Genomic DNA, 25257 nt, shown 5'->3' with positions numbered 1-25257 from the left:
GCGGGAGGGAAAGGATGGTGTTTGCTAGAGAACTTACCGCTCTCTGAGACCTACTTACTCTAAAAGCTTTGCAAAGAGAATGAGGTTTATCTATTATTTGGAATTCTGACTCATTTGCTAGAAATGTGTTCTTTAGGCATGCCAAACTATTGTGAGACATAAGAAAGTTCAGTGTTTTGAATGAACCTGAGGTATATATGATGCGTGCAAGATACTGAAGTGTATGAAAGATGATAGGTGATATAAGTGTTTGAGAGGAGGATGAGCATGTCTTAAAGAAAGTACATTTGTGTGTGTGTGTTTGTTTCCTGCAAAAATAAGGAGGATATGAAAAGTAACAATTTAATATACTAGTGCGATATTATTCTTTTTCAGATACTCCACATGTTGAGAGACTCTCATACATTTCTTTTCATCTATTAAAAGAAAATGGGATGGAAGAAGAGAGGAAAGGGGTGTATTAAAACAAACTGGAAATAGAAATTGCTTGTGCATGAACACAATTCATTTGTCGTTAGAGTTGGGCCAAAGATGTCATGTGACAATAGCGAAGAGTGACTTTCATCTCACACTGAACAAGGGACTTTATTAGAATAAGGAAAACAGCAGTATCCCTAAAGATACTCTCTTGCTTTGCTTCACTGTAGCGCTTCTACCTACAACCTTTCCTAGTGTTCGTCTGGAGGGCTTCCTGCTACATATTTAAAGAAATAGTACCCATATTCTTACAATAAGGAACAAGTTGATACAATGGGTTAATTAGCATATAATATTTTCATCTATTCATATTGCACCTGGATTCCAATCTTAGTCTAGGTTACATAAGAGGAAATATGGTCTCAGCTCCCAACCTACTTCCTATTATTGCACATAACAAAACTACTACACAGGATAGTACCTCTGGCAATTTCCACTCCAAGAGGAGATCAGGATTGCAATAGTAGGAAGTGTTGCAAGACAGGAGTGAACTGCATTTCAAAAACTGTATGTAAAGTAGGATTGTTTTACTACACAAAGTAAATCAAAGTCTCTCTTTACATAAGCACTAAATTTTCATATTAAGACAAACAATTATTGGCAATCCTCATTCTCGCCTACTCTTTTGGTTCTTTAAGCCATAATATAAGATAAATGCCTTTTTTTTCATAACCACCACTGTAGAATATATTATCGGTACAGTTAGACTAAAGAGGCAGGATTAGGGAGTAGATTCAGGGCAGATTTTTGTTTTAAAACTTTCTAGTGTGAGGTCAAATTAGGGAAATTTTTTTTTAATTCAAATCCAGCAGCAATTTTAGACAGCCCAAGTGTCTCAAGTTATGTGTACTAAAATTGAGGCATCCAATGTAACCCACTGACTCTAAGCAAATGTAACCCACTGACTTTGAAATGTAACCCACTGACTCTAAGCAAATTTAAATCAGTGCACGGGATGAAATTTACATGATTTTACTCATCTCAAAATGTGGCCTGGTGTGTGTTCAGTTCCAACTGTCGGGCTCTGATTAGTAGGCAGAATGGATAAACTCTTTGGCAGAATGAGGTTAGTGAGGATGCAGAATGTAAGGAGTAGGATTAAAGCAATGAAGTATATGCAGAGATGCTGAATGCTCTATGTAGAATGCAGGGTATGTGTTCAGGGAAAAGGCCTCCCCACTCCAGAAAGTATTATATTTTTTTTGTTTTCTTCTATGCAACACATCAATCATGGGTGCAAATAACATAGTTTTTGCCATTTAAAAGTTATTTGTGGCCATATCAGGGTAAATTCTTTTCTTAGCTACACAGTCTTGAGTAAATGCACTCTAATTAATGAGGGAGCAGAATTTGGCTCATAATTTCACATTCAGATCTTGTTAGCATGCGTATAGTTATGTCTGCTATCACAATGTATACAGAGTACAAAATGTAAAACCAAAAGCATTTCATGGAATATGATATACTTTTCTTCACATGTTAAGGGGATTTATTCGATACAAGGATGGGGAAATGGTCACATTGGACATCATACATATTCACTCAAGCAGCAAAAATATATTCATGGCTTGAAATGGTATCTGCCCATTATCATGAAAAACTCTGAATGTTTTATACAAGTGTGTAACTAATACTTCAGGGAATACTGGGAAATAAAAGAAGGCAGGTACGTTATCAGGCATAAACATACACTGTTGAATGTCACTGACAAATTAACTGATTATCATATTTTATTAGTTTCATTGCTCAAGAAACATTTTGTTTATTCTCATCAGCTTGCTGTCTTTTGTTGTTATAATTTACAATTACATAAGCAATCTACTGCAGCCTTATTTGAAACACTTCAGAATCTATTGCCCCTTTTCATCAGGAACACAGTACAGTTTTGCTCTTGTGTAATTCTGCCTGTAGCTCCTACTTCTAGGGAAGAAGGATTTTAAAAAGCACATGAAAGGGAAGACTGATTAATGTATGCTATTTGTCATGATAGCAGTAAACTTAGCTGGATTTCTCTTCTGAATCTCGGTACAGGTGACCCTTTGTTAGTGGACCTACACCAAATGCTTTAACTCTTTGGTAGAAACAAAGGCAAAATCTGCTCTGAAGCAGATGTAGCTTGGACCAGATCTTGTTGCTCTGAATTCACAGGCCATGCTAGGATCCCCATCTACCAAATGCCTTTCAGATGGAGTAAACAACAGTGTTTATAGTGAAGTGTGTAATTACTGTGCTAACAACATAAGAAAAAATTATTATTTGAACACTGTTGTCAGAAAAAGGAGACAGGAGGAACTGAAAAAGTAGGTGGGGGAACAGAACTGTACTGTCTGACAGAGTCTATACAGTTAAAATATAATTGATGGGATATTTACCATGTATTTCCAGGTTCCTCTGGGATGATGCTTTCTTCTGGGGTGATGCAAAGTGAAATAGATAGTTACTGTAGTTCTTGCATTGGTAAGTGAGTCTCAATTTAAGTGAGAGTCTAAGAGTGACATTGTCTGAAAAAATGTAATGGCATCTAGAGAGAGTCTTTTGGTATAGAAGCTCCAGAAGAAAGTGTACATAACCTCTTCACTTAAGAGACACTCCAAAGTTTGACCCTACATGTCTAAGCCCAAAGGTCTTGTTTTTCGGCATTCAGTGATAAAGAATTGTAGAAGGCCAGCTGGGGAGCTCCTGCAAAACTAAATTAAACAGATTGTACATGGTTGAGAAATAGCACCCAAAGGAAACAAACTAAGTATTCCGCCTTCTCATCTAAGAGTTGTTACACCAGTATATAGGTGTGTGAAAAAAGGGGGGGGATCATAAGGGACCAAGGGCCCTAAACCAATCTCAGTGACTCTTTGATACAACAGGGCATAAAGAGTTAGAAGGCTGCATACTCCAATGATGCCAACGGTTTTCCAGAATAATCCTTTTGACAAGCTCATGTTACTGTAAGACAATAACGAGGCACTAGTTCATGTACCAGCTATGAGTTCTTCGCAAACCATTCCTCTTGTTACTCTCTGACTGAACTGAATCCTGTATCTGTTTCCCCATCTGATCAGTTTTGAGTTCCAGTGATTCTTGGAGTCCTTTTTTATACTGATTATTTCAGTAACAGCATGATGCTGAAAAGTGGTGGTTTGATTTGGAGAGAGTCGATTGATGTATGCTCAGCTTGGGACACTCTGAAGGGGCACAATTTTCTGACAGTGCTGAGTGCGCATACTCTGAAAATCAGGCACCTTTAAGGTGTCTCAGCTTGGGCACCCAAAAATGAATGCACCCAAGATTGGAACTGAGTGAATAACTGAACTTCTTGGTTTACTGGCCAATCTTGAAAAATCAAAAATAACATTTGAGTTTTGGGTCCAACTGACATTTTTGGTGAATAAAAAAAGTTGGAAAAATTCATTTTGGGTCAAATGAAAAATTTATTTCCCCTAGTTTTAATAAAAACAAAGGAAATAAAGGCCTATATTTCCAAAGCACAGCTACCAAAGGTGGTGGTGATGATGGGATTCCCCCTATAAACTTTAGCATTTACCTGGCATGTGGGAGACCCAAGTTCAACCCCCCACTCAGGAGCAGAGACTTGAGACGTGAGGTTTACTTGATCTTTCTTGTGACTGCCCTTATCACTATACTACAGGGATATTCTGTGGTGGGGCTCCGTCTCACCTGTTGAAGCTGTTTCATCATATATAAATTAATAGCCACAGGGACAGAAAGAGAATGCGAGTGACTCAATAGCCCCATGGTTAGGGCACTTCTTGGAGGGATTTGTGGGTTCCAGTCCCTGCCCTACTGAATATATCGTTTTTATACAAAGTGGATAAGCTTCAACACGAGAGACTGAGAAACACTCAGTTTAGAATATCCTTAGCCTGGTGGTTAGAGACCTCTCTGGGGAGATACTTGGATTCTAACCTGGGTTTTCCACATCCCAGATAAGTGCCCTAACCAGTGGGATAAAGGTTATAATGGAGATGGCCTTTGCCTCCTTCTCAGATTTTAGTTTCTAAATCCTCTTTGAGTCAAAATGTCAAAAGGAGACATTGTAAAAATGTTGAAACAAACCATTTTGATATTCTCAGAATTTGGTTTGTTTGTCTTGACCAAAACAATTTGATGAAATTAACATGAATTCTTGAAACATTTTGGTTGACCTGAATTACATTTTTCAGCCAAAAAAGAAAATGTTTTGGGTTAAAAAAATGTATCTGGTTCTATGCAAAATTGCTAAATTATCTTCAAAAACTGGGGTCAGAAGCCTGTTTTGCCTTTCCTTTAATGTAAGTTTAATGCAGTCATTCATATGAAGTGATAAGGACCTGAAATTTGTTAATACACAAAATAACAAAAACCAGCTCAATCAGACATTGTAATAATTTTACTGATACTACATGAAATTGTGTTCAATTTGGGAGTTCATCATTTTACTCGGATGTTTAAAAATTGCATTGGCCTTATAGAACAGAAGTTGAGAATTGCTAATGGCAAGAAATAATATTTTATACCTTCATGCACATAATAATAATGATTCTTGTCAGAGACCTCCTGTATCCCATGGTTTCCTAAGATATTGTTTTAGCCTGAGTTAAATGTAGTATCTAATTGCTAACTGCACTGCATTATGTTTATAAAATATGATACTTATTTTTTCCACTTGAGTAGATAAAGTGGGTATCTGTTTATATTATCATGAATGTTTAGTCAGTAGAGGCTGATTAGTTACACTGAAGATCAGTAGAAGCAAATGCAGTCTCCTGAAAGAAATGGCAAATTTGTGGCATGTGAACACTAATGGACAAACAAGAAAAGAACTGTGCTCTATAATAATGTCCTGGTGTTCTTCTTATTTGGCCTATTTACACAGCTAGAACTGTAAAATGTAATAATTCATTCAAGTTTTCCTTTCTTCACTCACCAGATAACTAATTTTCTTGGCACAGCTCAGCACTAAATATACATAAAGATAAAGCCCTCAGCCGAACAGTGTATGCTATTTCCTTTTAGTGTGATACAGTTACAGTGTGTCACTTTGCTGCATTTGATAGAGTTCATTTAGGTGAAGAGGCTCTGCTTTAGATGAGCTCTGTATTCCACTAATGAGTATTTTCGATATATTGCTTCTTATGAAAAACTGACAGCATTGTAATAATCTGTTTAGACATTATTTTCAAAGAAATATTGTGTTAAATATTTTAGACATGAGGGATCATGGACATATGGATGTAGTAGTGCGTGTCTTGTCTAATTATATGCGTTACACGATTTGCCATTGTTGGGTACTGTTGTACCATCTTCCATTCATTTAATAATGCTTTTGCAAATTGGCAGATAGCATTTGGGCTAAAATACACACAGGGTTTTTGCAGGAATAAAACCTGCTCTGCCTTGTCTCTAGTGTAGAGCAATTTGTCAAGTAATTAGCCAACCTAATTAAATTTTTGTAGCACTAATCAAACGAATATGCTAAAATTTTCTTTGCACAGTCAGTTTGCTGTCTGCTTGCATTTAACTTGATGGTTTGAAAGAGGCCCTACTATGTCTGCCACTCCACTTAATCACCTAATTTGCATTTTATATTGGTAAATCAAATTAAGCACCAGTGGCTTTTAGTATGATTGACTGTGGTCAGGGCTGTTCAGATGGGACTTTTTCACAGAAAATTAGGCACATTTTAATATGAGTGAGGCTGTGCTTTCAGCATTCAGCAAACTACATTCACTCAGCTAATTAAAAGTGCTTGTTGCTTTTTGCCAACATATGATAGATTTACCCAGCTGTTGCATAATTTTTTGATGGAAGTTTTTATCTTTATATACAATAAGATTGTCTAAACAACACTTCAAGCCAATTTGCAAGAACTATATAAATAATATTTTGTAGGAGCTATTTACTTTGAAAGAAATATACTTCTCTACAGTAGACAGAAATCTGCTATCCTAGCCCTTCTAATGAACAAAGAACAGCATCGTTGGTACTATGAATTTTTTCAGTTCTTGGGTTCATTGGACCTCCTCCATAAAACTCATGGGAAGGAATTAAAGAAGATATTCTTCCCAATCATTCTGTTAGGAGTTGAAGGTTAACCCTACTGGGGAAGAGGTCATGGCAGTGACCCTAAGCTCCACAGATGGGACTACTTATAGGAACAAAGTTATTCATGTGCGTAAGTGTTCGTAGGACTGGGTTATTTTTTTAAATTTCCTGACCATATGTTGACTTGTTTGAACAATAAAAAATTATCCAATTTTTTGTAATTTAAAAAATGTCAAAACTCACAACAAATATGATTCACAATGGATTCCCCGACCAGCTGCACATTATGTACCTGCTAACAGTGGCTGGAAAATAGAAAACTGTTTTCACTACAATTTTGGCCAAACCTCTCCCCCCTCCCCATTTTCCAGCTTTTCACTGAAATTTGAACATTTCTTTGAAAAGCTCCAACTGGGTCTACTTTAAATGTTTGCAAGGAGAGCAGATAGGTGAAATAAATGTCTAGGAAGGGAGATGATCTCTGCCTGTTCACAAGAAACTGTGAATGGGAATACAAAGTTGTAAGCTACTATACAAGACAGTGAATACATATGCTGTCACAAAAGTTATTGCTCTCTCAGTAGCATCAACTGGGTCATGAATCACCTGTGATAAAGAGCCAACTCTGGATCTGGCCAGGCAAAGGGCTTATGCTTTGAAACGCTTGTTTTATTGTGTTCTTCCCTTCAAAATGAAATTGATGATCTTGAAGCAACCTTGTATAATCACAGAGGCAGTGTCTACATTGCCTCTTTCTCCTACAATGTCCTGTCATCGCTACCATCTGTCTAGTTGGGAGCAGAAGTGTAGAACAAGTAGTGGTATTTTTAGCCACTGTCTGCTTGCACCTTGTCTACACTAGGGCTCATATCATTGCTCTCATTGATGGAGCTGGACTGGTAGTAATTTCAGCAGGAAATTTTAGGAAAATCGGTTTAGTGTGAACAAGGTAAGACGGGTTCACGCACAGGGCCAAAGTTCAAGACACAGGGCCAAAGTATATCATTAAACGTGGAGACAGACTCACCAGCAAGAGCTCCAGAATGCAGGGTGCATGTCTCCTGGACTTCCAGCTGCTGTGCCACCCTTAAAAAGGGTGCATTGTACACTTCTGCAGCTGTCAAGATTTACTGACTTAGGTGTGGGACAATGCCCCTGATCTTTTGGAATTGTGGCTGGCGCTTGCATGAGTGATAGGGAGGATTAAATGTGTGAAATAGACTCTTTGCATTATCCTTCTCTTGAACATCCTTGCAGGGACTAGTCACTAGCCCAATGCAGGGACACTAGGAAAGGAGCAAATATGGCTTGATAATGGAGGACTTGATAAGCCCTGTAGAAAGAGTTAATTTCACAAATTATGTGAATTAAATTTATTAAAATATTGTATTTTTCTTATGACCTGAAGAATTATGCAACACATTCATATGCAATGGCCCAAATTCTCTTCTCCGCTTTTATGAGCAGAGCAGGAGCAAAAGCTGAGGATCCTGGGAAACAGGTAACTCTGTGGTAAACCTACATTCCCCAGCCTATGGAAACTTCTCAACAGAAACCCAAGGGGATCCAGGTCTGCAGGTTCTCAGGAGACAGGACAGGCTAACAGCAGGTTTGAAAGGCTATAGTTATCAACAACTGGAGTTCTGCTCAAAGATCAGACAGTACATAGCTTTTACAGACCCAGTCCTCACATAAATGAAACTTCCAAAGGTCTATGCAAGTAGAGAATGATGGTTCATGTTGTATCTGTTATATTTGGTTTTATCATAAAACACTATTAAAGACATTTGTAATTATATAATTTAAATTATCTGTCAAAGATATCACCCTACAAAAGTACTAGGCCAAATACTGTAGTTAGAATAGATAAGATGTATTATGTACTGTTGCTCAAATCTATAGAAATGGACTACATTCAAATGAATTCAGTCTCTTACAGAAAATTCCTGCATGTAACATCTTAGTATTTGCTCCTTAACATTTAGATAAAGACTGCAAATTGAAAAGTCTACCACAGCCTCAATTACTGTAGAATCTGAGTACAGCACAATGGTTAATGTATTTATTCTCACAATGTACTTGTGAGATAGGGAAGTTCTATTAACCCCATTTCATAGAAGAGGAGCTGAGGGCATGTCTACACTGCACACTCTTTACAGCTGCATTTAAAATACATACACTACACTTTCCCACCCAGCATGGATATAAAGAACAGAGTAGATGGTGAGGCAACTGCTATGGTGAGCAAACACATGTGGGAAGCCTTAGAGTATGTACCCTACCCGTCTCTCTGCTTACTCAAGCAGTGCCTCCCTCTCTACTCTGCTGGACAGAAAGGATCTCGTAGTCTGGCAAGTGGGAGGCAGCAAGGTAAGACTCCAGCCACTCCCTGCAGCTGGAGCCTTATCCCGCCACAGGGAGCTGTTGGAGTGAAAGACTGGCAGTGGGGTAAAGCTCTGGCAGCTCTGCCCTTCCAAACTTTCACTGACACGTGTAGCTACACACCACAGTGTGGACTCAGCCTATTTTTCACTGTGGCGTGTAGCTATACATACACTACACACTGCTACCAAAGAGGTATAGTGTAAACAGAGCCTAAATTACTTGCCCAACGTGACTCAGGGAGTCTGTTGCAGAGCCAGAAATTGAACAGGGGTCTCCTAAATCGGACTAGTGCCCTAACCTGAATACCATCCTTTTCTCAGTTCAGCCTTTCCAAAAGGGATGCTTGCACAGCTCTTACGTAACCATTTCCCTTCCAGCATTAATGATTACTGAACTTTTATGGCTAGTGCCACTAATACCTCGCTATTCCCAGAGATCTGACAAACTCGGTGATTGCTGCTTTTAAGGTCATTACTGTGAAAATGTGAAATTCGCAGTGGACATTCCTCGCTACCTCCTGACATACCATTGTGTACATACACCTCAGAAATGAAACCCAAAAGTGTGTAAGATATTCTTTAGTGGGAAAAGCAACAGCACAGTCATTCTTATAGCAGACTACAGCTTTGCATGTAATTTGAACAATTTCAATCTAATAGTGCTACCGTCTGGCATGAGGAATTACAAACTGTATATTTGTACAGCTAAGTACTGTGTGTTGGTTTCAGATTGGGAAAGTTAAAGAGTACATCCCAGAGCTAGTAAAATCTTTGCTGTGATAAAAATGTGTTTATCAATTGGTACTCATTATCAGAGTTTCACTTTTCAAGGTTTGGTTTTGTTCTTTTTGCTGAATGAATTCTCCTTTTACACAATATAGCCCTTAGTTCAATGCGCCAACTTACATGAGTAAAATTACTCACATGACTCTTTGCAGGATCAGGTCTTTCATTCTCACTTCTTATATTTCATGACATGATTTGGAAATACAGACTTCTATATTGGTATGTTTTTTATAACAGGGGTGCCAACTTTGTGACTTTTCAGGGGGGTTGTCCAATCCCCCACGCCACCCCAGACCCCGCACACACTCTACCCCTTCTGCCAAGTATCCACCGCTCCTTCCCCTCCCCCGCAGCACTCCTGCATGCTGCTGAACAGCTGATTGCAGCAGGCAGGAAGCACTGGAGAGGGAGGAGGAGGAGCTGATTGGTGGGACTGCCAGTGGGGAGTCGGCACCTATGCTTTATAATCATTTGAGATCCGGTTCACCACAGAGGTGATAGCTAGTTTCTATATTGTGTAGAGGTGACACTGGTCAGAATGCCTCAACCTGGTCTATATATTACCATTTCTATTGTTGCTACCCCAGTGATGAATTATGGGCCCCATGTAGATGCATCCTAAAGGACAGCAGGTATAGAATGGGAGATATATACTAATTACTACAGGCTGGAGTTCAACCAAAACACAGTTGCATTTTCACAATCAATTACAACAGGCTGCTACTGAAGATTTATTGCACAGATCCCATAGCAGGATTTTGCTCTAAAATTACATTTGCAAGTAAAATTAAACTTTGGAAAGATATAAATATTAATAACTCAAAATAACAGAGACCATATTGAGTTAAAACTTTTGAAACTACACCTATGGCTTCAGTAACCTAGCACTAAATCCAGTTTTCTTACTCATGTGACTATTCTTATTGATTGGGACTGATGGTTTAGGTAAGATTATCCCAGAGTACTGTTCTGGATATGTGGGAGATGGGCAAAAGTGCAAAAACAAACAAATCCCTAACAAAGGTAAAATAAAAGAAAAACATAATGCAGAATGAGACAAAACCAAAAGGGCCATTGTTCACAGTTATCCAGTTAAAGATAATGCAAGCGTGCAAACAAATTCAACTTCAATAGAGCTCTCTTGTTGACATGATTGTTATAACAGACTAACTTCATTTTAGGAGGAAGTTTATTGTAATCTACATTGCAATCTGCATGCTGCCGTCCATGAAATTCTTCAGGACTTTCATTCTATTTCACTTCATATAAGAAACCTAACCAATGCTAGAAACTAAGGAATGAACTCTACCCTCTCCTTTCTGGTGTTACTTTGCCGCACAAGGGAGACAGGATGAGTTTGGGACGCCATGCAGATTTTCATCTTGATAATAAGGTTAGCATGTGACCCTATACGAACCAAATGTAACAGATGTCTGAATACTACCATGCAGATTAATCAAACATGGGCCAAAACCACCTTGCCTTATGTTCACATGATTATGGTAATCAGGATTTGTGCCTGCAAATATAGCACTTCAGTGAAGAAGAAAGGCCTTGTGGATAGGGCAGTAGACTAGGACTCAAGAGACCTTGGTTCAATTCCTGCTTCTGCTGCTGGTTTGGTTGGTGACTTTGAGAAAATGATTTCCTTACTCCAGGCCTCAATTTATCTGTCTCTAAAATGGGGCTGCTGATACTGACCTCCTTTGAAAAATGCTTTGAGATCTATGGATGATCGGAGCTGGTTGTTTATTAATCATAAGCCAGGAAAATATACTAGTAATGAGGTTACTTTGAAAAGAAAATTGGTGACGTGCATGCAAGCCCATCTTTATCAATAGCTTGATAGCTTTAATTTATTTTTTCTCTAAGTTTTCCTGATTTGCTTTTCCAGCAGTCTGGCCTTTTAATTTTCTATTAATGAATTTAAATTGAGCTAAATGTAGTTTTCAAAATGTTGATATCTGTCACTCTCCAAAATATACTGTGAAAATGCTAATATTACTGAAGTGCATGTTGTTGCAAATCTTATGGTAAGTGAAATACTTCAGTGTCACTTCAAGGTCAAGAATCACTCTCCTAATAATAAAAAAAAACTTGAAGCACCAAGTTTAAACACTAGCATTCAGCTCCAGCATCTCCCACCTCCAAGAATTAACCGTTGCTTGATATATCTTTGTTTTTTATCAGTCGCTGTTATGGCTGCTAAAAAGGTCACAAAGGACTTATGGCACCATAAGGGTTATTTTTGTTATTCTAAGGAGCAAGTTTTGACATATAATATACCACCAAGCTACTATAGACACCAAGCTTTTGTCAAGGAATCTAGTCTCCATGTAGGCCCAAATTTTTAACAGAAATGCCAAAATTCTTTATTTTGTCTAAACCGACAGGGGTTTTAAGACCTGATTTTTCTGCCCTTAAGCAATGGATGCAAACTTAGGCCCTGAGCCCCAGATTATCAATGAATACAGAAATGAGCTGTGAATACATTCTGCGTAATGGTATGACTTTTATTACAATTCTCCACTATCAAACTCAGAAATATATGTTAATGTTAGGAAGACACATTTCCATTTCTTAGCACAAGCTGGAAGAAATGAAGGTCTCTGTGAATTTGGTTTTATATGCTGTATCTTGCATGCTAGAGAGAAAATAAAAACTATAGTAAAGCCTAAGGGCTGCTATTAACTTTGCCTTATACAATTATTCAATTGGCATGAATCGACCTCACTTCAAAAAGGACTGGATCCTTTTGATTTCAGTAGGAGTTTTTTTGTGTGTATGGGACTGGAAATTCAGGCCTTTAATGATAACATTTTGTTACTGCTAGGTATCATCTCTAAAGAACCAGTGTTCTAGTCTAATTTTCAATAGCTGGTTTTTCTCTTAGTGGGTTTTTTTATTTAATTTTTCATCAAAAATAAGTTCCTGAAAGCAGTGGCTGCTTGCTGAGTCAGTATTTTCCTCTGATGTCTGCCATCTTGTACCGAGTTTGTCTAAGTTTTCCTTTTACAAAAAAAATTACTGTAGACCTTGGTCCTGCAAAGTCTTAAGCATGTGTTTAACTTCCATGGGATTATTCACATGCTTATAGTTAAGCATGTGTGTCAGTCTTTGCAAGATCGGAGCTGAGACTCTAGCTATTATAATTGTGAAGAAAATCAACAAAATGTGAACTCAGTGTAAACTGATACAGTAATATGTCCCTGAGTATGCAGAAACCTGGAGACAATACCTTTGGGAGATGTTAACTGTCTTATTCATTGCAAAGATGAGTTTACTCAGAAGCTTTGCTGGTGGTAGATATATTTTCCCTCAAAATGAGGCCCAGCCTCTTTGTGCTTGTAGTTCAGTTAAACCTTTACCTCCGCTTTATCTGAATGGGAATTCTGATATAAAATGGATAACACAAAATAGCTGCAGATTTGTACGTGCAGTCAGGTACTTAGTGGTGTGTCTACTCACAGTTGTGCCTGCAACCAAACTGCAGATGCAAACAACTTGAAAAGCACAAATTGAATCTGCAAAAGTGAGGCCTGATTTCTGAAAATGTACCTTTAAATGAAAACAATGCATATTGTTTATTTCCCTGAGAAGAATGTAACATTGGATTTGAACCAGAAGGAAAAGAATGCACTGTCATGCACACAGATTTAGGCAAAGCAACAACAAAACAAGTGCCATATATACAGCTGAGAGAGGAAACTGAAAATGTAACTGTATGCTAGTAATACAGCAGAATCTAAGGAATGTCTGCTGACTCTGGACAAACAATAACCATCACAAGCTGCTGATATCAGACTTAAACAATAGTGTTTTGAGCAGCTTATTCAGGTGAACTAATTAAAGACAACGGGTTTCTTCCCTTTATTATGGCTTAGTGGTGAAGTAGAATGTCAGCTAGTTCACTCAATGGAGGGCTTGTTTGGTCTCTTTGTGTGGTATTTATAGCATGGTCTGGTTAATGTCAGTCTTCACTTTACTGGTATTCTCTTAAATCCTGAAATTTTACCCAGACTTTTACTAATAAACCAAATCTTCTCATAGACAAGCTATGTATATTTCCAACATATCCAATGAAAACTTTCAAATCCTTTTCTTACATATGCCTTTTTGTCCTGTGGATAGCTGTATCTCATTCAAACTCTTTTTTTGTACTGTAGTATTTTATATCCCACTCTAGTCTTTGATTCCACTAGAATCCTTGCCATTTATATTTACAAGCATATTTCTTAAAACCCTTTTGTCCACAAGACTGATTTTCTTCTTGTGATGGACTTTGTTAGCCATGGGAAAAGAATAGAAACCTCCTGTAACAGCTACCAGTGAGCTGTTAGGATCAGTCTCAATATTATGGTCAGTTTGGCTATTTCCATATAAATAAAATTTGTTTAAAATAATATTGATAATTTGCTGTAGTACAGACATATTGAAAAGAAGATGTTTCCGTCATTCCTATTTCTAAGAATGGAACTTGTATTTCCCCAGATAATAGGGATCATACAAACTTTTATTTCCAGTTTAGTGCTTATGGTGTCCACCTACAACTGGCCTTTGCTTTGAGTTTCAAATGTGAAGGTTCAAAGGAAACACTGAATTTTGCCTAATTGTACAGTGGAATCATGTGGAATTACCAATTTTTCATGGTTTCAACCCAAAAGCATAAAATGGGCCCAGGTTTTCCTGAAACTAGAAACAAGCAAATGTGCTCGAAACTCAGTCATAGTTTGCTGAAAGATTTCACAGTTTCAAACAGTTCTAATATTAATTATCCTTGTATATCCCTTAATTAGGATACAGTTCTTCCTATTTCCAATGGAATGGTCTCATCTTGAATTAAAAAAATGGCATAAAGAGCACAGAGTAATTTGCAAATAAGTAAAAGTACAGCTCAGTAGTGACAGCTGGAAAACAGAATTTCCATGCCACTGGAAATGCCAACGTTTTAAAATTTTTCATCAAAAATATGGGTGAAAAATCAAAATTTTGATTTATTCATAGATTGGATTTTTTTTTTAAATTGCTTTGGAAACATTAAAGCAACCTTGTTGAAGAACCATTTCATTTCACTAATGTCAAAACATTATAATATATGAAAATGAAACAGGAACAAAACAAAAGGGGAAAAATCAGAACAAAATATTCCATACTGATTTTGAATTCTTTTGAAAATTTTCTGTTAAATGTCATCCTGTGAAACACTTTGATTTCAACAAAATCATATTTTCAGGGGCAAATATGTTCCACTGACAATTTTTTGACCAGCTCTACAGATCAGCAATAGAAACAAAATGGCATATATGCCATAGTTGTTCCCTGCACAGAACTGTCAGTGATGTAAAGAGGAAACCTGCATGCAAATTGGACCCAATCCTGTGTTTCTTGTGCACCCAATACTTGCATTGTCTTCTGTTAGTCACAATGAATGAATGCAGAATAAAGTCCATTATGGCTTTAATAGTTATTATAGTGTATCATCAGCTGTGTGTTAAACTCCTATTGGAAGTCAATGAGAGTTTTGTATAAAAAAAAATCAGTGGCTCTTTTTCAATCCCTTTCTTTTCTTCTATTATCTGCTGTAAGGAAAAATTACTTTATATTTGACATATAGATTATTATATAATTCAATTATCAACACTTACATTAAATGGAAGATTTTTTTTAAATTAAGTGCTTCATATTTTATATCATTTACATTTATAAAATACTAAAGATTTATCATTAATGCAAAATATCCTACGGCATAAAGATTCAATAATCTTACAGATTAAAGAGTATTGAGTCAGAGCCATTATAATCTGAATATGAAAAAACAGGAAGCCTTCATAAACATTACCTTTTGCCTCCTCTTTCTTTCTTTTTCAAAAACTCAACAAAAATGCTCACAAGTGTCTGGGAACCCTGTCGTCCATAGACTGTTTACCACATCTGCTTCCAGTTCATACTCCAGGCCTGTTCAGGTCTGGCACCATTGTTAAGTCACTGAGAATTTGCTCAAGTCAGAGCAGAATCATGCTGTCAATCCTTGGAGTCTCCTTTTTTAGGCCTTGTCTTTACTAGAGAATGAAAGATTGTTCTTAACTCAGGTTAGTTAACACACGGTAAACTTCTCTGGAAGACAAGAAAATGTACAGTTTTCACATGAGTTAGAAGGTTGAGGTAAACTCTAGGTTCCTCCATAGCCTTTAACTCAACCTGCTAACTCATTCAAAAGCTACAACGTGCCTTGTCTTCACTAGGATTTAATCCTAATGTTAATTGAACTGATTTAGCTAACTCCTTTAAGAACACATCCTTTTTCTAGTGAAGATGCAGCCTTCAGCCTTAGACTATGACCAAATACAGCTGGTGCTCTCTAATCAAAGCTCTATGCAGCAAAGAAGGGAGATTTATGGAGGTTCCTGTGTGGGTCCCTTCTTTGCTGCATTCAGGCATCATGTATATGGTGGGAAATACAGCCAGAGGAAACCAGGGACACCAACTTTTTGATCCACACATGAGGTACTATATATATTTAAAGAATTATTCATTAGTAATCATTATTATTATTATTAGGAATGGACTCAAGTTGTTTAGTTTGGATTAAGTATCAGAGGGGTAGCCGTGTTAGTCTGGATCTGTAAAAGCAGCAAAGAATCCTGTGTCCAGATTTTCCCCATTCTAAGACTGTTCATATTGTGGGTCCAAGTGTTTGCCCACTGTAGAGATCAACCCTGTATTGCCAATCTCCAGTATTAAAAATTAGGAGCCAAGCTCCCAAAAATCAGGAGAGCCATCATAATTAAGCCTTTTTTTAAAAAAACTTGAGTTATTACTTGCCTTCTGATTTGTGTACTTGGGATGCACTAGCTTCCCATTTTGGGGATCTTCTTTTCAATGATGAGGGCTATAATTTTTTTTTTAATTAAAGCTGAAATTCTCATGTATTCTCTCAATTTCAGGTGCTAGGGTTTAAGAAAACCCCCCATTATCTCAAGACTGGGGAAATTGGCAACATGATAGATCCATGAAATTCACCTCAAATCTACATTTGGGTTATAATTCTGCCCTCTATTACACCGGTGCAATTCCAAATGAAAATTGAGCCACTGGGCCTCATATTGCAATGGCTTCATTCCCCATTTTCACAAACCAAACATACCATAGGGAGCAATCCAGCGCTGTCATGGGAATGGACCAGATGACTTAGTAGATATCTTCCATTCCATCTAACTTCTGTTATTCCATGTTTTAAAAAAGGTGGGTAAAAAAAATGTCCTGCTGAAAATTGTAAAGTGCAACAATTAACGTGAAAACCAAAGGAATCAAAAAGGTAGCATCAGCTCCAATTTGCTTCGTGCCTTTTTATTCTGAGCTATTCTGAGAGCAGTACCAGTATTTTGTTGCACAAATCAACTTAAAGAATTAAAATCAGGGTTGTGAGGAAGAAAAAAATATAGACACATATGCCTATGGCTAATCTTTTCCCGCTGAGCCATAAAGGATCCTATTTTAAAGAAAAAAGGAAAATGCATGCACATTCTTTGTCCCCTCAGAACTCATATCTGTTCATATAAGGCACATACAAGTAGCTAGGCTGGACCATGGATAGAAAGTGTCCACAGTTCAGCTATGAACCTTCTCCACAAAGATTATTTCAGCCCAATAGCTGAAGTAGCCATCCACTCCCCTAACAAAGCATCCTGATTTGTGTGGGGGAAGCTGAGATCATTCGCCTAGCAGATCTGCCAGCTCCTACCCTCCCTCTCTGGCCCCCACCTTTTGTACATCGCTGCACAGCAAAGAGCTGGGCTCTATAGCACACAGGTGTGCAAAGTTACTGTGCTAACTCCATGGTTTGGGAGCCCTCAGCAGCCTTGGAGGAGAGGCCTGTATTGCCCAATAAACTACCGTTTGTGCACACTAATATGGATTTAGCATGTACAAGGTTTGGTGAGATTCGAAATTTGGCCTTGTGTCAATAGTGATATGATGCATCCATCCTGGAAGCCCAGCCTTCAAGTTAGGCATTTCTGCAAAAGGCATTACAGGTGTCATTTTTAGAAGTAGTTTTTCCCAGGAATACTGCTATTGCTCTCCACAACTAAACAAGCAGGTAGCCTTGTGAGAGTTACAAGATGCCCTACTGCAGTTAAGTGCATCCTTGTGTTAAGAAATTCTTCTGTCTTCAACAGATCTTGAAGTCAAACTGCACTACTCACATGCATAAGGTTAAACACATATTTAAATACTTTGTTGGATCAAGGCCAGTAAATTGAGCCCATGATAGGGATAAATTGATACACAAGACATTTTAGGATGGGAATCCATATGTCTGTGCCATCCTCTATGCTAGTTATTTTGTCTCATAATAGCTTTTACTGCAAATATTTGCTTAGGACTTAGAGGTTTTTACATTTTTTTCAAATACATTTCAGTGGTCCCTCAATGGTAGTTTAGATACTGTCATAGCGAATAGTCCAGTCAACTATAAGCAGTTGAATTTGAATCCAAACATCATCACTGTACCAGTGGTTTGTCAAATTTTCTTAAGAGTTTTCCAGTCTTGCCAACCTTTTGCATTCAAAAATCACATACTAGTGCCCCCCCCCCCACCTTCTCCCTCACAAATCATGAGATTGGCTTAAAATCAATAGTTTTTTTTATTATAAATGTGGTTCTTTACATTTGACTTCTGAATCTCAGATCCTGTTTTAAAGCTTTTCTCCAACACCATGACGTCTAGAAATATACTTATTTTTATTGAGATGCTCATGCAGTCTCTCAATTCCAGCAGAAGGGGATTGGGGGAAAAAAAAACAATATCATGAGGCTTGTGATATAATCATGATAGGTAGCATTGCTGGATTTCTAAGCTTGGTTGGATTTTTTATATTGGTACAATTTATATAAAAAACCCACCTAAATGAATTAAATGACTAATTATGACACTTTATCCAAATATAATAAGTAGCCATAATGTCCACAGAAATATTGCAAAAGTGAGTTCCCTATAGTTCACCTGGAATGCTGTTTATCTAGGGAAGCACAGGCTGAGTTATTGACACTATCTCCAATCAAGCTGCATAGGGTTATATGGAGGAGAAACAACACTGAACCAATATTTAAACCATGTGGTAGAGCTGTGTTTCACTTAGCTTAATTAAAAATACCAACAGTCTAATGACTATACAGTAAACTACAAATAAAGAGATGAAAGTCATAAAAGGATTTACATGTTTTGTTTCTTGTAATTAGCCACCAGGGCTGGCTGATTAAAGACCTTATTTAAGGCACAGGTCAGACAAATTTTGTGCTGTCTTTCAGCTGCAATATATATCTTGTTTTTATTTATGAGAGACTTTGAACCTGGACATACTAAAAACCAAAAGTGATCAGAATTCAAGATTCAAAAAACAGGAATTCCAAATGCTAAGGGTTAGGAGGGAACGAGGATTTTGCATGTCTTTAACTTAGAGTATAAAAGCACAGTAAGAAAAATAGGAACTAAAAAAAAATGGTGCTTTGTGCACCAGAAAATGTAAATTAGGGAAATTTCACTGAACAGAATAGCAATAATGTGCAGCATAGCTATAGAAGTTTAAAATACAGAATAGTAAAATATGGAAGCATACTATCACCTTATCTAATAAGCACCTAAAAGGATAACCAAATGACAACAGGCCATTTGTCTATTTTCCTCCTTACTTTTTCCTAGACAGTGAGGACTTTTTTTGCAGTTATTATTTTCCTTCTTCCCTTTATCCTCATTCCTCTCCTTCTCATTTTACTTTCTTCTCATTCTCTTCTTTCTTGCCTACACCTCCTTTTTCTCCTCTGCTTTGTCATCGCTACAGCTGTTAAAAAGCTAAGTTGAAGATGTGAGTGTTACCCTTAGTTCTGGAGGCAGTGAAATTTGCAGTCATTCTTATCTCCTCTAGTAATGAGTTCCAAAGCCTTGGCCCTGATGCCAAGAAAGACCTGTCTCCCATTCTCATAAGCTTCACTCTTGAGGTTGACAGCTTCATAGTTCCTGAGGAACAGAGCTGTCAAGGGAGGCCATCACAACAAACAGAGAGTCTCTTTGAGGTATCTCAGGCCAATTCCATGGAGGGTCTTAAAGATTAACACTGAAGCCTTGAATCTGACCTCATATATAGTATGGTGAACTGAAGTCCCATGTGATATGTTCTCTCTCTGGTGTTGCTGAGTAGGACTGTGGCATTCTGAACTAACTGAAGTTTTTTAATACAATATTAAAATGTTAATACCTATTCACAATAGTGAAAGTCACAATAGTGTAGTCTGAAGTTCAAAAAGGCCTTTTGGCACTGATCCTTCAATTCCAGAGTGCCCCAAATTCCCATTGATTACAAATGATTTTATAATTAGGGCCTTACCAAATTCACAGTCCATTTTGGTCAATTTCATGGTCATAGGATTTTAAAAATCATTAATTTCATGATGTCAGCTATTTAAATCTGAAATGTCATGGTGTTGTGATTGTAGGGATTCTGGCCCAAAAAGGAATTGTGAGGTGGTCACAAGGTTGTTTTAGGGGGGTACTGCTTGCCGATACTGCTACTCTTACTTCTGTGCTGCTGTTGACGGCGGCACTGCAGTGGCTGCTGGCTGGGAACCCAGTTCTGAAGGCAGCAGCAGCACAGAAGTAAGACTGACCTGGTATGGAATTGCTACCCCTTACTTCTGCACTACTGCTGGCAGGGCACTGCCTTCAGAGCTGGGCAGCTGACCAACAGCCACTGCTCTCCAGCCATCCAGATCTGCAAAAGGAAAGATGGCAATACCGCGACCCCCCCCCCCCAAAAAAAAGCCTTATGATCCCCTGCAACTCCCTTTTCCCCCATGAAATCTGAATAATATAGGGTAAAAGCATACAAAAGACCTGATTTCATGGAGAAGACCAGATTTCACAGTCCATGATGAGTTTTTCATGGTCGAGAATTTGGTAGGGCCCTAGTTATAATTCTGACCAGATTCAATACAATGAGGGCTTGGGATGCACAAAGACTGTGGGATTCACACCTTTGTTCTACATTTTTTTAATCACCCTGAACATACAGATAGAGGGCCTGAATTAGGAACCAAGATCCAAATCTTTTAGGGATCATTAGGTTAAAACTAATACCTTTAACTTCCCATGGAAATTAAATGATCACCAGTGCAAATGATGAAGCATTTATCTAATGTTTTGTCTTCTCGAAACACTGATTCTGCGGTTCTTTCAAGCTCCATAGTTGCAACCCTATGTAGAATGCATTGTAATAATCTAACTCCAGGAAGACAGAGGCATGAATTACCAGGCCAAGGTCTGCATCTGAAATTATGGATGCAATTTTCTTACCAAGCCCAAATGAATAACGAGGCTCTGGGGTGAGCACTACTCCAGGCACCAGGGCCCTGCAAACAGCAGCTTCCTGCTGCCTGTTCCTTCCAACTCACTGTCTCTATTCCCTGGGCCACTTTCCCACAGCCTCAGTTGTCACCCCACTGCGGCCTCCTGCTGGACGTTTAAGGAATTAGCTCAGTCCCAGCAGGTGTGCTCTCAGTGGTGGTGGCTCTCCCGTACTTGCCTCCACCTGCAGACCCGTTATGGCTCCTTCCTCTTCATTTCTGCTTCATGGCACAGCCCTCAGGCCATGTCATCATCTAGTCCCCCCCAACACACACATACTTCCAGGGGACTCCTCCAACAAGAGTCCATCCACTCCTCACAGCAGCTTAGCAGTCTATAGCCAGGCCACTCCTGAGGCTGTGGGAAAGTGGCCCAGGGAATAGAGACAGTGAGTTGGAAGGAACAGGCAGCAGTTTCTTCTGCTCCTGCCTCTGCCCCTGGATCCAGCTCCCTTTGCCCTTTTCTCAGGGCCTCAAGCCTGTAAGTCCTGGCAGGAGCTCTCTAGTAAACCAGTTTTCTCCCTAGGGCTCCCTTCAGCAGACTCACTTGCTCTGGTCTGCAGCTTTCTTTTATGTGAGCCAGCTGGGCCCTGATTGGTTGGTCCAGCTGCCACCCTAATTGTCTTCAGTCGCTGCCCTAATTGACTGCTCCTTCGGCCGCCTGCTCCTGCTCCTGCCGCCTGCTCCTCAGCCTCCCTAGGCTGATTTTGACCCTTTCATGACCAGTACGTGGCAGGCACCCTGCCACACCATCCTTTAAGCATAAAGATTGTCCTTGTTGAATCCTAGCCAGCTATCCTTCATCCATACCCCAATCTCCTTTTTAAAAATCTTGCCTGCAAAAGGAACTCCAGGCAAATATGCAAAACCAAAATATAGATTTCCATGAATCTTTGAAAATGAGAGAACTGAGTTTCACAAAATGCAGTATTAAATCCCAACCCTTCTTGTTCTTCACTGTTTCCTATTTGCTACTGCAGTGCAATGCTCTGATTTTGCTTAAATCGATAGGGTTTTGCCCATGATTTCAATGAGACCAGACCACTAATTTGTTCCTTTTTACTTCTGAATAATTTACGGAAGTTAAACCTATAAAAATCTGACAGACAGACTAAAAGAATTACTCTTGATTTACAGTCTTATGTTTTTAACATGACTGTTTTCTACAAAATAAAATGTTGTAATTTTTTAATCAAACCCTTATTTTATTTTTCCTTTCTTTTCTTCAGAAAGAATAATAAAACCAAGCAAGTACACTATGTGATGGGGGAACTATAAGGGTGAACACTCTGTGTAATAAGAGTTTTTAAATGTCAGCTATTTGAAATAGTTTTCACTAGTCTGTCTCTATTCATAAAATGTTACATACTCTTTAGGTTGATATTTTGCAGACTTTATTCATAAAAGCGAGACTGCTTCCAACATGAGTTGCACTAGCCTGCTGTTTTCTCATTCAGCAAAGCCTTTGCCTTTTTTTCCCCCCATTGCTTTTTGAAGGAGTTTTCCTATTAAAAAAAAAGATTAAAAAGATGTCATCTTTAAAAGAGGTGCATGAGTTAAAGGTGGCCACTTAAGCAGGATTTAACATGACTATGGACAGTGCAATAATGTGACCAGTAAAAAATGTGTAGGACAGTTCTTACAGTAATATAAAAAACTTTGCACCACTTCATATATTAAATACGTTATTTATAAACTATAAATCACATGCTCATAGAAATACGTCCGGCCAAATGATATAAAATTTTGATTGTTAATTTTTATGGGCCAGATTCAGCTCTCAATTACACTTGTGTAAATCCAGAGTAACTCCACTGATCTCCAAAATTCTGGATTTTTATCAGTGTAAAGACAACAGAATCTGGCCCTACATATTTTAAGGTCATATTTTCAAATATATATTTTCTTTCCAGTATACTTAAAATAAAAAGCAACAAAACAAATTCTTCATGCCTTTTCTCTTTTTTTGCACTTGTCCTTCAAAAACATGTTATCATTAACATGAAATGTATATGGCAGAAATATACACTGTCAAGTGAACCTGACAGCTGATGTGTCTACTGCAGTATGGCACTCTGCAGACACCATTTTGTTGCTACTCTGAGAAAGATGTAAAATGGAGTTTGCCACCATATTTTTTGCTGACAAGAATAATGTATAGTGCATTCTTACTTTAATATTTTTGACACATTTTTCTGCAGATTTTGCAAACAATGAATATACTTGTACAAATATATTTTGTTTTTTGACTTATCTGTCCACTTCCATAGCTCCTCAAAGTCCTTAACACTGGCCTGTTTTGTTTGTTCTGAACAGAAGATACCTACAGAACACACATTTGTTTTTCTATTATATCTGATCTTTTTAGAAACAATCTGAAATGGGTGTACTGAAAGTTAGTATGTTTGGGCTATGCATACATTGATGAACAAACATGGAATAAAATGGTTCTTAGACATACAATTTTTTAGCAGTATTACTTTCAGTCTAAAGATTTTATTCCTGGGGCAACTTAAGTAATGTACCTAATGTAAGTAAACCACAAGAAAACTTTCTGTTGAGAGCTGGTTTCACAACCAAAGGACTGGTTTTTCAAGCATGGAAGGCGCGTAAAGGAAGAGAGTCTAGTTCTGTTCATCTTACCCCAGATATCCTTTTCTCTTCAGCGTGACTCCTTGTGTGAGTAAGACAAGCAGGATTGATCCTTAAACATTATAAATTGCTAAAGAAACCTAGCTAAGGCCCTTATCCTACAAACACTTAGACCTTGATCTAGCAAAGCACTTAAATGCATGCTTAATGTTAAGCACAGGCATAGTCCAATTGACTTCAATCAGACAGCTCATGTGCTTACATTAACGAGTCCTGATTCTAATTTTCCCTAAGGCTTCTTTTCACCACTCTGGCAGTGAAGAAGGGCCTACAGTAGACATATATGGGTAATCAGGCTCAAACATATGCTTAAGTGCTTTCTTGAATCAAGGCTTTAAACATATGCGCATCTTTACTCAGTACTAGGTTCTCAGAGCAATTATTTTGGTGGCCTGAGAGTGTAGCTACCAACCTTTGCTGGTGGCCACTCTGACAATTTTTCCAAGCCCAAACCCCGGTGCCTGGGCTGAAGCTCAGAGCCGGAGCCCAGGGGCTGAAGCCCAAAGCCTGCTGAGCGCACACACTGGCCCCACATGTTTGCAGAGGCACTGCCTGGAGCCCCCAGGAGACTGCATAGTGCAGGGCACTGGTTATCTGCTGGTGGTACCAGCAAATACCAAAGCAGCCAGGAGCAACAGCTGGTTACTGCAGGAAGGGGTGGCTGCTTCCCCCACCACCACCCACATCTCTGCCCAGGAGGCTGTCATGGCTGCAGAAAAATTCCCTGGTGGTCACATGTGGCCACAGTGGCCACATTAGAGAAACACTAGCTTATCAGCTTTTACAGTATCTTTAGTAGAAATAAATAACCAGTAGAAAGAACTGTGTGGGAATATTAGTACGAATCCAAAAGAGAATTTTGGTTTGACTGTGTTTGGACTCTTTTATATTTGCTTTCTATGAACATACAAATACTGAAGCTTTACTACTGTAAATACTTCTGAGAAGCAAATGTTACACGTGGATACATGAATATTTTCCCAAAAATGTATTTTAAAATATTTATTTGAATTAAAAAATGCATTTTCCAGCTATACACTAGGCTAATCATTATATAAACCATTCATTCTGGAATAGAAATAATACCAGATGAATTATGTAACTAACCAACCCTACAAGTGTATCTGTGTACCAAGATATCTGGGTTAATCTGGCTACTAGCCAAATCCAAATATACAGCCATAATATAAAAGAAAGCATACTACAGAAAACAGAATACTGCAAGTATAAGAATAGTGCATACTTTCAAGATGTGGTGATACATTATTTCCTTAAATTTGTCCTGCTGCTCATTTAAATGAAATGACACCCCTGTACTCCTGCTCCTGCACCCACTGAAGTCAAAGGGAGTTTTCATGTTGATAGCGTGACTAGATGTCCCAATTTTATAGGGATATTCCCGATTTTTGGGTCTTTTTCTTATATAGGCTCCTATTATCCCCACAACTCCTGTCCCAATTTTTCACATTTGCTGTCTGGTCACCCTACCTGTTGACCTCAATAGGAACTGGAGCAAATACTG

The sequence above is a fragment of the Chelonoidis abingdonii genome, chromosome 6, assembly GCF_003597395.2.
Source record: "Chelonoidis abingdonii isolate Lonesome George chromosome 6, CheloAbing_2.0, whole genome shotgun sequence".
NCBI lineage: Eukaryota > Metazoa > Chordata > Testudines > Testudinidae > Chelonoidis > Chelonoidis abingdonii.
Note: the sequence above shows the minus strand (reverse complement) of the source record.